This window comes from Rattus norvegicus, chromosome 2 (genome assembly GCF_036323735.1).
Source record: "Rattus norvegicus strain BN/NHsdMcwi chromosome 2, GRCr8, whole genome shotgun sequence".
Classification (NCBI taxonomy): domain Eukaryota; kingdom Metazoa; phylum Chordata; class Mammalia; order Rodentia; family Muridae; genus Rattus; species Rattus norvegicus.
The window spans coordinates 146646743-146659435 of NC_086020.1; the positions used below are offsets into that span (position 1 = coordinate 146646743).

The following is a 12693-nucleotide window of genomic DNA, read 5'->3' on the forward strand; positions in this document are numbered from 1 at the left end:
TTTTGCTAAGAGTTCCTAGGCAAATCAACTTTAAACTTGACTGTGAGACATTACTTCTAGCACATTTTCTGCATCATGAATGTTGATTTGTGGTTAAAAACTATGGTCAAGAAATGAGAGCAAACCAACTAGTAAAGAATAAATGGAATAAATAAATGAGACAAGCTGGGGTGTTTTGACTTCTGTAGGTGCCAACTAATTTAAATATACAGTGTGAATAATATTATTTTCTGATTGCTTTGAGAAAATACTCTGACAAAAGCATTATAAGGGAAGAGGATTTTTTTTTAAGAAAACACTTTATTGTGTCTTGAAAAGAGAAATCCACAACTATTTTCATACTTGCAGACTTTAGATTTGTTGAATCTAAAAAACAAACAAGCAAAACCCCTAAAAGTTTATTCATTAGATTGTATGTTGGCATCTTGTTCTATATGAGGAGAGAAAGATGCTAGAACTTCTGAAAAAATCCTTTAAAATAAGTGGAGAGAAGATAAAATGATAATGAGAACCATCTCATATTATGAAAGATCTACCAAGAAACCTTTTAAAAAGAAAACCCTTTGTTTCTACAGTAGCTTTAGTCTGCAGTTCTTAGAGTGACTGTATTCCATTAAAGACATCTTAATAACTGGAAGCTTCGTTTGAGCAATCCCATGTGCAAATATTAATAGAAAAATGTCTCTTGCCATCACCCCCGGCAACAATCAGGACTGTGTTGGGAGAAGGGTTTTGTTTGGGGGAAAAAACAGTTAAGCTGTGAATTTGACCTGAAGATTCACCTTAGCTGCCTGTTTGAATGCAACATCCACTAGAACCTGGAATCTGGTAAAATTCTAGTTGAAGTTTGACAGAGTAGCAGGTAGGAGAGTTGAAAAGACCACTCTTGGGTTTGCAAGCATGCTTGTATCTATGTTCTCTCCCATGCTAGCCATCTGGCAGAGAGAGAGAGAGAGAGAGAGAGAGAGAGAGAGAGAGAGAGAGAGAGAGAGAGAGAGAGAGAGAGAGAGACCCATTTTTCAATGCAGTCAAGATGGTATGGCAGATCTCTAATGTAAGGTTAGCCAAAATAGATCCCGGAGAGGAAGGTTTAGGAGACACTTGCCTCCCTAGTGTCGAGTTGAGTCCAGCAGGGCAGGAATGAAACGGGCTTTCTTCAAGAGCTGCCATGAAGTTTTTGATACCTGTTTTAGTTTCCATAGAGCTAGCTTCTGAAGTCTTGTCCCTATGGCAGGAAATCATGAACTGATTTCGATCTTTGCCATCCTTTCTCAGCAAGTCAGGGAGGAGCCTTCAGCACGCATTGATGAACGGGTGTGGACAGGTGTGTCTTCAGTGTTTTCTCTTGCTCTGTTCATACACCAGCCTCGCAGAATATGGACAGACTCCTTGGGTGGACTGCCTCTCCTGTTGCCAGAGGCCACTAAAGAGGAAAGGTGCAGAGGAATGTCCAGGCTGTCTTTATCTTCCAGGTCACTGCTGGATGCTGCAGCAATGCCAAGTACCTGGAGTCGTCAAGAATTCTGTATATTTCAAGTTCTCCCATGGAACTACATACACAAAACTCTATAAAGTAGAAAACAGGGAGAAATCCAGTGGGGTGTGTGTTAGGAGGTGGCTGCGGTAACCTTATTCCATTGGAAAATACAGCCAAGGTCTGGGTCTCAAAAAGAATTTACTCTTCTCACAATTCCTGACTACAGTGTTTTGAGGCAGAGAAATCACAGAAAAAGAAACTTAGAGAACTAGTCGCACTTCATTTGCTGTCAGAACTAAAGAACAGTGGGTGACTACACCACTTTCTTTCTCACACAGTCCAGGATCCTTTGATGTAGTTACGGTCATTATTCCACACACACTAGTGTATTCAAGACAATCACTCCTTCACAGGCATGCTCAGAAGCCTATCTCCCAGATAACTATGGACTTTATCAGATTTATAATTATCACTACCCATCACAACTTTGTACCTGTCATTCGATCCCTAAAGACTTGATTTTTAAGCTCTAACCCTCCACCCTTTATTAATAATGATCTCATGTTTTTCTCGTAATATAAAACACAATTCAAGTTTAACAGTCTATATATTCATTAACAGTCAACACTTTAAAAATCCAAAATCCCTCACCTGTGAGCTCCTAAACCTCAAAATCAAGATCTATACTTCCAATATTTCATGACAGAGTAAATGTCCTTATTCCCAGAAGGGGGAATTTTGGGGTCTAAAGGAATTATCAAACTAGAACAAAACCAAAAAGCCAGTAGGAAATGAAAAAAAATCTGCTATTTCATTTCCGTTACCAGGAGGTCATAAACTAATCTCCTGGTTCCACCCTTCAGTTTTCCTGCTTTCAGCAGTGAAGACTCTGGGGGGCAGGCTCCACTCCAAACCTGTAAACTACCTTTATTGCATGCCTGTGGTCCTGTGAGCTCCAATAGTCCACCCGTCTCTCCACTGCCATTTAAGCTTCATTGACAGTTTTGCTCCATGGCCTCTTAGAGCCTCTCCACAGGACTTTCAGCCCTGCCACATTGCCTGGCATCACTTGTTCCCCATGACCTCCTCAATTCTTCATCTTTAAGGCTTTTGAAACCAAGGCCATGTGGACAATGCTGTCGAATCCTGACTTGGATTAGTTATGTAAACTTCCATGTGCTTGCTCTAAGGAAATAACTTCCTTCCTGTTGTCCAAATGCAGAGCATCTTGTTGGTCTTAATGACAACAATAAGCTCATTAACAGTTACAGTTGTTTTGTTGTCTGCATGGTTGGTACACAACTTTAGCCCTATCTATATACCTATCATCATCAAACAAATTAGTCCATTATCTTTATATGTAACTTCACTTGAGTTATTCAGGACATGATGGGACATTGCAGAATGAAGCCAGATTCTTCATCAAAATAGTACATAATGACCCGAGCTCAGTTCCAAATAGGGTCCTAGGTCTCCTCCAGACTCGCAGGAGCTAAATCTCCACAGTCTACATTTCTCTCAGCAATACTGTCTTCCAAGTTCCCATGAGAAACGCCTATTAAACTCAGCATCTCTCATTCAATGGCTTTTCCAGCCCAAAACTTTAAAATTCAAATCAGAATATGATAGTATGATAGCAGTGGCCTCACTTCTGTCTTAGTTTCTTTTCCTTGGCTGTGACAAAATATTCCAACTAAAGAAACCACCAGGCCTCCAATCGTGCTGTTTGTTTGCATGAGCAGATCACATAGGAGCCCTCTGCCCCAGTCCTAACAGGACACCCATAAGCTAAAGGAAGTGAAGACAGCTTGCAGGTAAAATCAACCTCAGGACTGTTGCCTGCAACTGGTGACGTCTAAGGTCTGACATTCCAGGACAAGGTCATCTTCAAGACTTTTCCCTGGTTTATTGAAGGATTCTGGGATATTTCTGGATTGTCATTACATCCCCTTTCTAAAGGTGTTTGGAATTCTGTCTTTGCCTTTTTCTCCTTCTTTCTTTTAGGTTATGAAATTTGGGGGCTAGTGAGAGAGCTCAGTGGCTAAGAGCACTTACTGCTCTTCCAGAGGACCTGAGTTCAAATCCCAGCAACCACATGGTGGCTCACAACCATCTGTAATGAGATTTGATACCCTCCTTCTGGTGTGTCTGAAGACAGCTACAGTGTACTTATACATAATATAAATAAATCTCTAAAAAAGAGAAATTTGTACAAATGATTTTCACATCTCTACAGCTAGACCCAACCATGAGCATTATTGTTATGTTTCCTATAGGGTCGGTTTTGTTATGTAACATGAAAAATACTGTTTTAAGTCTTCTTTGTCTAGAGTTGTCTTTTTCAATCATTTCTTTAGGGACAAATAGATGATTTAGTTGGGGGAAATAGAAAGTAAAATTAAAAATGAAAGAAAGAAAGAAAGGAAGGAAGGAAGAAAGAAAGAAAGAAAGAAAGAAAGAAAGAAAGAAAGAAAGAAAGAAAGAAAGAAAGAAAGAGAAAGGTTTTATTTAGCTCACATTTCCAAGTTCAGTCCCTCAGTCCCTCATTCAAGAAAGAGGCACTTGAGGCACAGTAGAAGGCACTTAAGGAGTTTGTCACAGTATGTCTCTAGGGAGAAGTGAAGATAGGGGAATGCATTTATGGTGGTGTTCAACTAGCATTCTCCACTCTCAGACAGTCCATGCACCATCTCCATTTCTGTTCATGTCAAGATCCCCTACGGGCCTTTCCACATCAATTAATGTAATGAAGAAAATCCCTCACAGGCATGCTCAGGGCTCTCTCAACTGATTCTAAGTTTTGTTCCCTTAATAATTAGCATTAACCATCATTGTATAAATCACTAATGCCCTGATTATTGATAATTATTTTAACTATAAGGCTACTCATGCCCTGAGGATAATTTTCTACTATAAAAACAGTAAAGTCCAACCATGATCCAAATATTATTTAAGATAAAAACAAAATATTATTACTTTTATTCGATTCCATTATTCCTCTTTCTTATTTCCTACTTCATCTTTTTCATCTACCTTTTTTTTTTGCAAGACAATTCAATCCCAAAGACATGAGGACAAAGAACATATTTGCAAAGGTGTAGGAGAGAGAGAGAGTCCTTTGCATAGCTTTGCTCTGCCTTGCTTCAGTATAAGAGGGGGGAGGGGGAGTGTGATATTCTTCCAGGAGAAGAGCAGATCATGTCAAACATGAGGTCTAGTCAGGTGAGAAGAGTTTTCATACAGAGATCAATGTCAGTAGTCACCAGAGAGGCTCATCACATAAAGAAGTATGAACTAAATAAGCAAATATATGTAAGCTAACACTAGACAGTTTTCTTTTGTAAAAGAATGCTAAGCAACTATAAAAAAACAAAACTCTAAAACAGAAAGCATATGTTGATGGTCAGTTAATGTTTAAATAAAGTACCATGTGGAAAATGGCTCAAACCTTTATCACTTACATATATATGCACATGCACACACACACACACACACACACACATATATGTGTGTGTGTGTGTGTGTGTGTGTTTAGGTATGTATATGTGTATGTATATTGATATAATATAATTGTAATGGATGTAATGTAAATTAATCACAGAATGTTGTGGGACAAGACTTTTTTGGGAAGATGCAATACACATACATCTACATATTCCAGATAGGGATTCCTTGGCAGACCAAAGTAAGGATACTACCAGTTCAGCCTGGTCAACCAAGGAGATTTTTTGGGGGGTTACTTGAAACAATATAGACTAGTTACTTACATGATCCAAAATAACTAAAAGACAGTTGGATCAACAAAGTCCCTCCCAGAATGAGTGTAGGTTCACAAAAGCTGTGAACCTGGAAACTACTGCACAGCTGCAGGCAGCTCAGCAGGTTGGACAGCATTCTTCCCAAGTGACTCACTTGGGCTATCCTCTTCCAGGCAACTCCTGCAGTCTCTGCTTCTCTCAGGCAGCTGATATTATCTCAGAATCTTTTTTGATACTTGGTTTGTATAAGAGTGATTCTCAGTGGTCTTTTGTTGTTGTTGTTGTTGTTGTTGTTGTTGTTGTTGTTGTTGTTGTTTGTAAAATCTTGGGGACTCAGAGGCCTAGGGAATCTGATGAGTTTGAGAGATTACCTGAAGCTATTTTGAGTTGTTGACCTTAAGGTGTTTCCGTGCCAGATGGAATGTTTCAATCTGGAGGAATCAACGTAGAGGTAAATGTAGGCTCAAAGTTTATAAAATCACTTCAAGGACACAGAATAAACTCAGCAAATTTAGTTAATGTTATATTAAATTTAAACCATAGTAATCCTGAGCCAGATAAATGGCTCAGCAGATAGAGGGACCTGCTCTCAAGCCACCAGAACAAGTTATATCCCCAGTGTCCACAGAGTGGAAAGAGAGAACTGACTCCAACTTATCCTTTGGCCTCTACATGAGGGTCTGGCATATGCAGGCCCACGCACATATACAAATAATAAATGAAAGGTTACCTAGGCATTTCAGGAGAGTGAGAATGTGGTAGTTTAAATGTTACTGGCCTTCATAGGTCTATAGAGAGTGACACTATTAAAATGTGTGGCTTTGTTGGAGTAGGTGTGGCCTTGGTGGAGGAAATGTGTCACTGTGGAGGCATGCTTCGAGGCCTTCTCTATGGTCAATCCATGCCCAGTGGGACAGTCCCCTTCTGCTGCCTATGGATCAAGATGTAGAACTCTCAGGTCCTCCAGTTCCATGTCTGCCTGTACATTGATATGCACCCCACAATGATGATAGTGGAATAAACCTCTAAAACTGTAAGTGAGCTACTGTTAAACACTTTCTCTTATAAGAATTGCCATGGTATGGTGTCTCTTAATTGCCATGGAGAACCAAACTAAGACAAAGAGTTATCAGGGAGCCATACACAAAGCAAGGTCTCTCTTGAGAAATTTATTAAGCCAAGACAAAAATCTGGCTACCCCTGAGTGTCAGAGATAGCATCACATCAAGCCAAGAGAGCAATTTGTATAAGGTGAAGAGAAACATGTGGACACAGAAGTGGAAAAGTACAACAGATAAAGCTGAGTCATGGTGGGCGGGGTACAGACTACTCTGTGAAACCTAGTTCCGGAGATAAGCAAAGGTCGGACCTTAGAAACTTTCCATTTATACAACAATAGATACAATTTTTAAAAAAGAGTTTTAGTTCTTTAAAGTACCTTTTAAAAGCTATACTTTACAAAAAAATGGTCTTCATGCTTTTTAAAAGAATTTATATTTCAAGTAGAGAATGAACCTTAGAACTTAATAAGAAAATAACCCAAATTCACCAGAAAAATCTTTTTTTCTTTTTCATTTTTTATTGAAAATAGATTCTTCTCTTATTCAATATATATATATATATCGACCACAGCTTGATATCTTTCCACTCCTCTCAGCTCCCTTTCCCATCACTCTTCTCCCCAATATTCATTCCCCATCTGTTTCCCTTCAGAAAAGAGCAGACTTCCAAGAGACAGAACCAAACTCTACAACACAAAGTACATTAAGACGAGGCAAAGGCCTCATACTGAGGCTGAACAAAGCAACCCAATAGGAGGAAAAGAGTTCCAAAAAACAGGCAAAATAGTCAGAGATACATACTTTTCTAATTAAAAGATATATGGATGGTAAACATAGTATATAGGAAAAGGCAAAGCTACTTAATTATAGCTTAGTGTATATTGAATGCCTTAATTACACCCAGTAAAATGCCACTGGAATGGCTCAACATTTCAAACATCTTACACATTCAAGTACTAGGGAGAGTGTAGCACATTCAGAACTCTTGTATACCTCTCAGAGCAACAGAAAATGACACAATTACTTTGACAATAATTTCATCAACTAGTTAGTAGTAATATATCTTTAACTCCTTTTATATTTACCCAAGAAATTTGAAAAGGTAAGTCCAATCAAAGACACACAACATGTTCGTGGAAGCTTCATTAGAATACCCTAAACCTAGATGGAAATCAGATATTCACCAGCAATGCATCAATAAAGTACAATAATGTCTTAGAGCATAGATTTCCTTAACAATAAAAATATTGAAATGTTAATATGCAAACTACAATGGATATATCTCAAACTTATTGTGGTAACTGTATGTACAAGGTCAAAAAAATGTGTGCTTTATAATTGCATAGAGAACACAAACTGATCTTATAGGATGACACAGTCAGTTCAATCATATCCCTCAAATTCAGTCAAAGCCAATCTGAAACCAGCCATGAAATACTGGACAAACCCAAATTAATAGAAATTACACAAAACAATTGTACCACAAAAGGCTAGCTCCTCAAAACAACTCCCAGAATATAAAGAAATGCAACGGCTAAGGGTAAAGACATTCTGCTGATAAAGATAGTCTCTACAAAGGTTCTTATCATACAACTAGGAAATTGAGTAGGGTGGGGATTATATTCTACTGAAGGACTGTACTGGGATTTCGAGCAATGCTTAAATAGAAAGTCACAGGGTAACAAGACCCAGTATCTGATCCTGGTCTGTAGAATCTGTAGATTGCTTTTGGTATTTGGTTCTCAGGTGTGTAGTCACTTCTGGCTGCTGACTTTCAGTTCTTGACAAGGGCAGCAACCAGCAGGGTTCGATCCCTACTGCTCCTAAGTCCCTGTGCGCAGGGGGCACAGATGGCACTAGGAGTTTTCCTCTTGAGTTGTGAATGTGGGCAGAGGGTAGTCTTCTCTGGTTTCTCAGGAGTGTTCGCCCTTCTGAGGGTCCAGCACTCCCCCTCCCCCACAACGGGATTTGGATACAGGGAGCTGTTTGACCAGTACAGTTCAGATCTGGGCGCAGACCTGGAATTCAGGGCTCCTACAGCTGACTGCTCCTATATTACTGTGTCCAGAGGCACTATGCAGTTTCCTCTTGGGCCAGGAATGTGGGCAAAGGTGGGCAAAAGTGGCAGTCTGTCCTGCAGTCTCAGGATTGCCCGCACTTTTGGTTGTTCAGCTCTCTCTCCCACGGAATTTGGGAGGGAGCTATGGGCCTGGATAAAAAAAAAAAGTTGATTTCACTATTTTTATAAAAGTATGATTAAGAACCAAATTTTGGATATATCTGGGAAGAGTCATTATAAAAGGACCAGAGAAGAATGGAAAAGTAATTTTCTGTTACTCTTATGATACAGTTTTGTTAAGTAATGCCTATGACTACTAAAAACATTATTTCTCTCCAATGTCTTAGAATCTTAGAAATGTGTAAAGAGTGTAAATTAATATTTGACATTCACTTTATACCTTGAGATACACATTTCTGGCAGAAAGATTTGAGTGTGTAAACACATAATTATTCCTAGAAAAGGGCAACCAAGGAAATCCTAAAAAGAATTAGGAACAATTTAGGCTACTGATATTTGAGGTAAATATTTTGAGATTTATTCCAGGTCTTTTAATCTTTATTTTTTTAATAGTTACAACATTTCTATAGCTTGCATTTCTAATTTATTTATCAATTGTCTCTTTCCAGGGTGTCTTAATTACTATCCTCTCTTCACATTGCATCCCAAGAATGTCTCTGACCATTCTCTATTTTGCCAAATATTTCCAGTTCATAAACTTTTGATGAACATTCAAGGGATTTTGGTATGGACATGTAAGAACTGGATATTGAATGGTCAGCATTACCTTTCTTTAGATTCTTCATAGTGCACACTGTGCCAAGCCATAGTTATTTCTTGGTCCTCTGAATATTTCCTCACTGATCCAGATTCTGAAATTCTCATTTTTATTTCAGCAGGATACTTTGTTCCTCTAGTTTTTAAAGGTTCCAAGATGGAGAGACATTTTGATCTAGGATGAATCACAGTGAGAACATAATTATTTTTTGATTGAGTTAATGGTATTTGAGATTTTTGAGCTTTTGATATTTACATAAGAAGCTAAGTTGAACTGACCTGTAATGTGTTGATATTTTGCTGGATGTTAGGATGAGGTGAGTGAATTCCCCATGTGAAATGGATGATAGCACAGAGAATGTATTGTGGAAAGTCTTCCTGTCCATAAAAGAAAATGAAAATTCACATAGTCTATAGAAACTATAACCATTACCCTATTTGGACAGGAAGACCTTTTCAAATATAATACAGCTAAGGATATTAAAATAAGCAGATAATCCTGAGTCATCTTGGTAGACCATCAAAACAATGAAAGTGTCATTATGATGTTTTGATAGAAACCATAAAGACACAAACACGGAAAAGCACATGTGATCTGAGAGCAGCTTCCAAGCCCAGAAATGTGAAGACAGTCACCAGAAGCTGAAGAGGCAAAAGGCAGATGGTCCTTCAGAGAGAAAATGGCCACAGAGACTCCAGCTTTTCTAGCCTCCAGATGGAGAGAATAAATTTCTGTATTGTTAGTTACTGAATTTGTGGTAGTATTATTGTTTTTACAACAGCCTCAGAAAACTGAATGTAGCATCTTTTTATATTTTGCACTCTGCCCACTTTTTTTGCTAGCAGTGACAGAACAGCCAAACATAGGAGTAGAAGTTGTCAGCATATATTTATATTTGACAAATAATAAAGACTAGAATATTATAAATTATGCACGACTATTCTTATACAAAGAGCCTTATAAAAGCTAAATATAGGAATGACTATGTTACAATAACCTACGGGGAGAGAAAAAACAATTACTTGGAATTAAACTCTTCTTACAATCATCAAATTATACACTGGATAAAAATTCACAGCATTTGAAACAAGTAATAGAATTTACTCAAATTTCTAAAATTCAAATTTTTGTGGACCTATATATCTCATATATTACTAACAAGAAGATCTTGAAAATATAACAAACAATTCATTATATAAGACAACTATTTATACTCTCCATTTTCATTATATTCTAGTGTAGATAACCTATTCAAAACAGATCAATCACTACTATTAGCTGCTTTTAAACATGATTCACATATATATATACATATATATTATATAAAGTAAGTACATACATATAAAAGAGACATTATTTTCAGTCACTTTTAAATTTTTTAAATTTTTCTCACTATCTACTTTCATAAATGTCAGCAGGAAAATCACTTCTCATGTAGAAACTCTATTTCTCAGCTTCCTTTGCAGCTATATTCAGCTCTGCCACCAGTTTTCTATGATCAAAGTCACTCTTTTCCCTCTTTTCTTTCCTGATAGAAATGTGGAACAGCATAAACATGAAGTCTGTGAAGATTTGAATGTTCAAAATAAAATATATGTGTGATACTGAAAGATATCTTCATGACTATACCTGATTGTCATGTATAGCTCTTGTTTCTGGTATGTTGCATAACAGAGAAAAAAATGTACATCCTTTTTGAGACCCTTAATTCTGGATGGTTTAATAATTTAATAGTATCTAAGTCTACACTTTAACAAATTAAAACCTTAATTTGTATAGGGATGAAAGATCTTCATGAGTACAGAGCAATAAATAAGAAAACAAAATTGTAGAGAGACAATATGGCACACAACTACACATTTCTTCCAGTTTGCCTTGATCGAAAATCAATCCCATATGTCAAAGGATATTGTATAGCCATTTCCTCAAAGATGAAGCATTCTGCCTCAAAGAGAAGAGATTAAAATGCAGAATGTTGACAGCTTTCTGGACCAAAATCCAGCCTGGAGAGAGCTCGTCTTCCAGGAGTTCTGTCACCCCTAAGTCCACAGTTAAGACAAACAATTTTGATCCAAAATCTGGCCAAAAGGGGACCTGCCAGGAGACTACTGGGTTCAACAACTGCAGAGCAACTGGGGAAAGGATCCTTCCTGTTTCAGTCCACACCTCAGAATTAACTCAGTGGCACAGTTCTCCAGAATCAAATACCACCTGGAGAAAGCTGGTTTCCAGGAGTGATGACACACCTAAGATCATAGGCTCACGGGCTCACAGGGCTGACAGGCTCCAGTTAGAGACAGCAAGATTAACCAACACCAGAGATAACCAGATGGCAAGAGGCAAGTCCAAGAACCTAAGCAACAGGAATTATGACTACTTGGTGTTGTCAGAAACCAGTTCTACCACTGCAGCAAGTACTGTGTACCACAACACACAGGAAAGGCAAGATTTGGATTTAAAAATCACATCTCATGATGATCATAGAGGACTTTAAGAAGGACATAAATAACTCCATTAAAGAAATAAAGGACAACACAGGTAAACAGGTAGCAGCTCTCACAAAGGAAACATAAAAATCCCCTGAAGAATTACAGGAAAACACAAACAAACAGGTGAAGGAATTGACAAAACCACTGAGGATCTAAAAATGGAAGTAGAAACAATAAAGAAATCACAAAGAGAGGCAACCACGGAAATAGAAAACCTGGGAAAAAGATCAGGAGTCATAGATGCAAGCATCACCAACAGAATACAAGAGATAGCAGAGAGAATCTCAAGTGCAGAAGATGCCACAGAAAACATTGAAACAACAGTCAAAGAAAATGAAAAATGCAAAAACCTCCTAACCCAAAACAACGAGGAAATTCAAACACAATGAGAAGATCAAACCTAAGGATAATAGGTATAGAAGAGAGTGAAGACTCCCAGCTCAAAGGACCAGTAAATATCTTCAACAAAATCATAGAAGGAAACTTCCCTAACCTAAAGAAAGAGATGCCCATAAACACACAAGAAGCCTACAGAACTCCAAATAGATTGGACCAGAAAAGAAATTCCTCCTAACACAATATAATCAAAACACAAAATGCACAAAACAAAGAAAGAATATTAAAAGCAGTAAGGGGAAAAGGTCAAGTAACATATAAAGGCAGAACTCTCAGATTTACACCAGACTTCTCACAAGAGACTGAAAGCCAGAAGGTCCTGGGCATATGCCATACAGACCACAAGAGAACAAAAATACCACCCCTGGTCACTATACCCAGCAAAACTCTCGATTAACATAGATGGAGAAAACAAGATATTCCATGACAAAACCAAATGTACACAATATCTTTCCCCAAAACCAGACCTACAAAGGATAATATGTGGAAAACTCCAACACAAGGAAGGAAACTACACCCTTCATTCCACATACCCAAAGGAAGATACCCACACAAACATAATTTCACCTCTAACAACAAAAATACTAGGAAGCAACAATCACTGTTTCTGATTATCTCTTTATTTCCATCTTTATTAACTTGAGTATTTCTTATTTACATTTCGATTGTTATTCC

General features: G+C 37.9%; 1 pseudogene; it reads right to left on the reverse strand.

The window, feature by feature from the left end:
• Positions 1–752: 752 nt before the first annotated feature.
• Positions 753–12693, reverse strand: part of Tgif1-ps1 (TGFB-induced factor homeobox 1, pseudogene 1) — a 32696-nt pseudogene continuing 20755 nt past the window's right edge.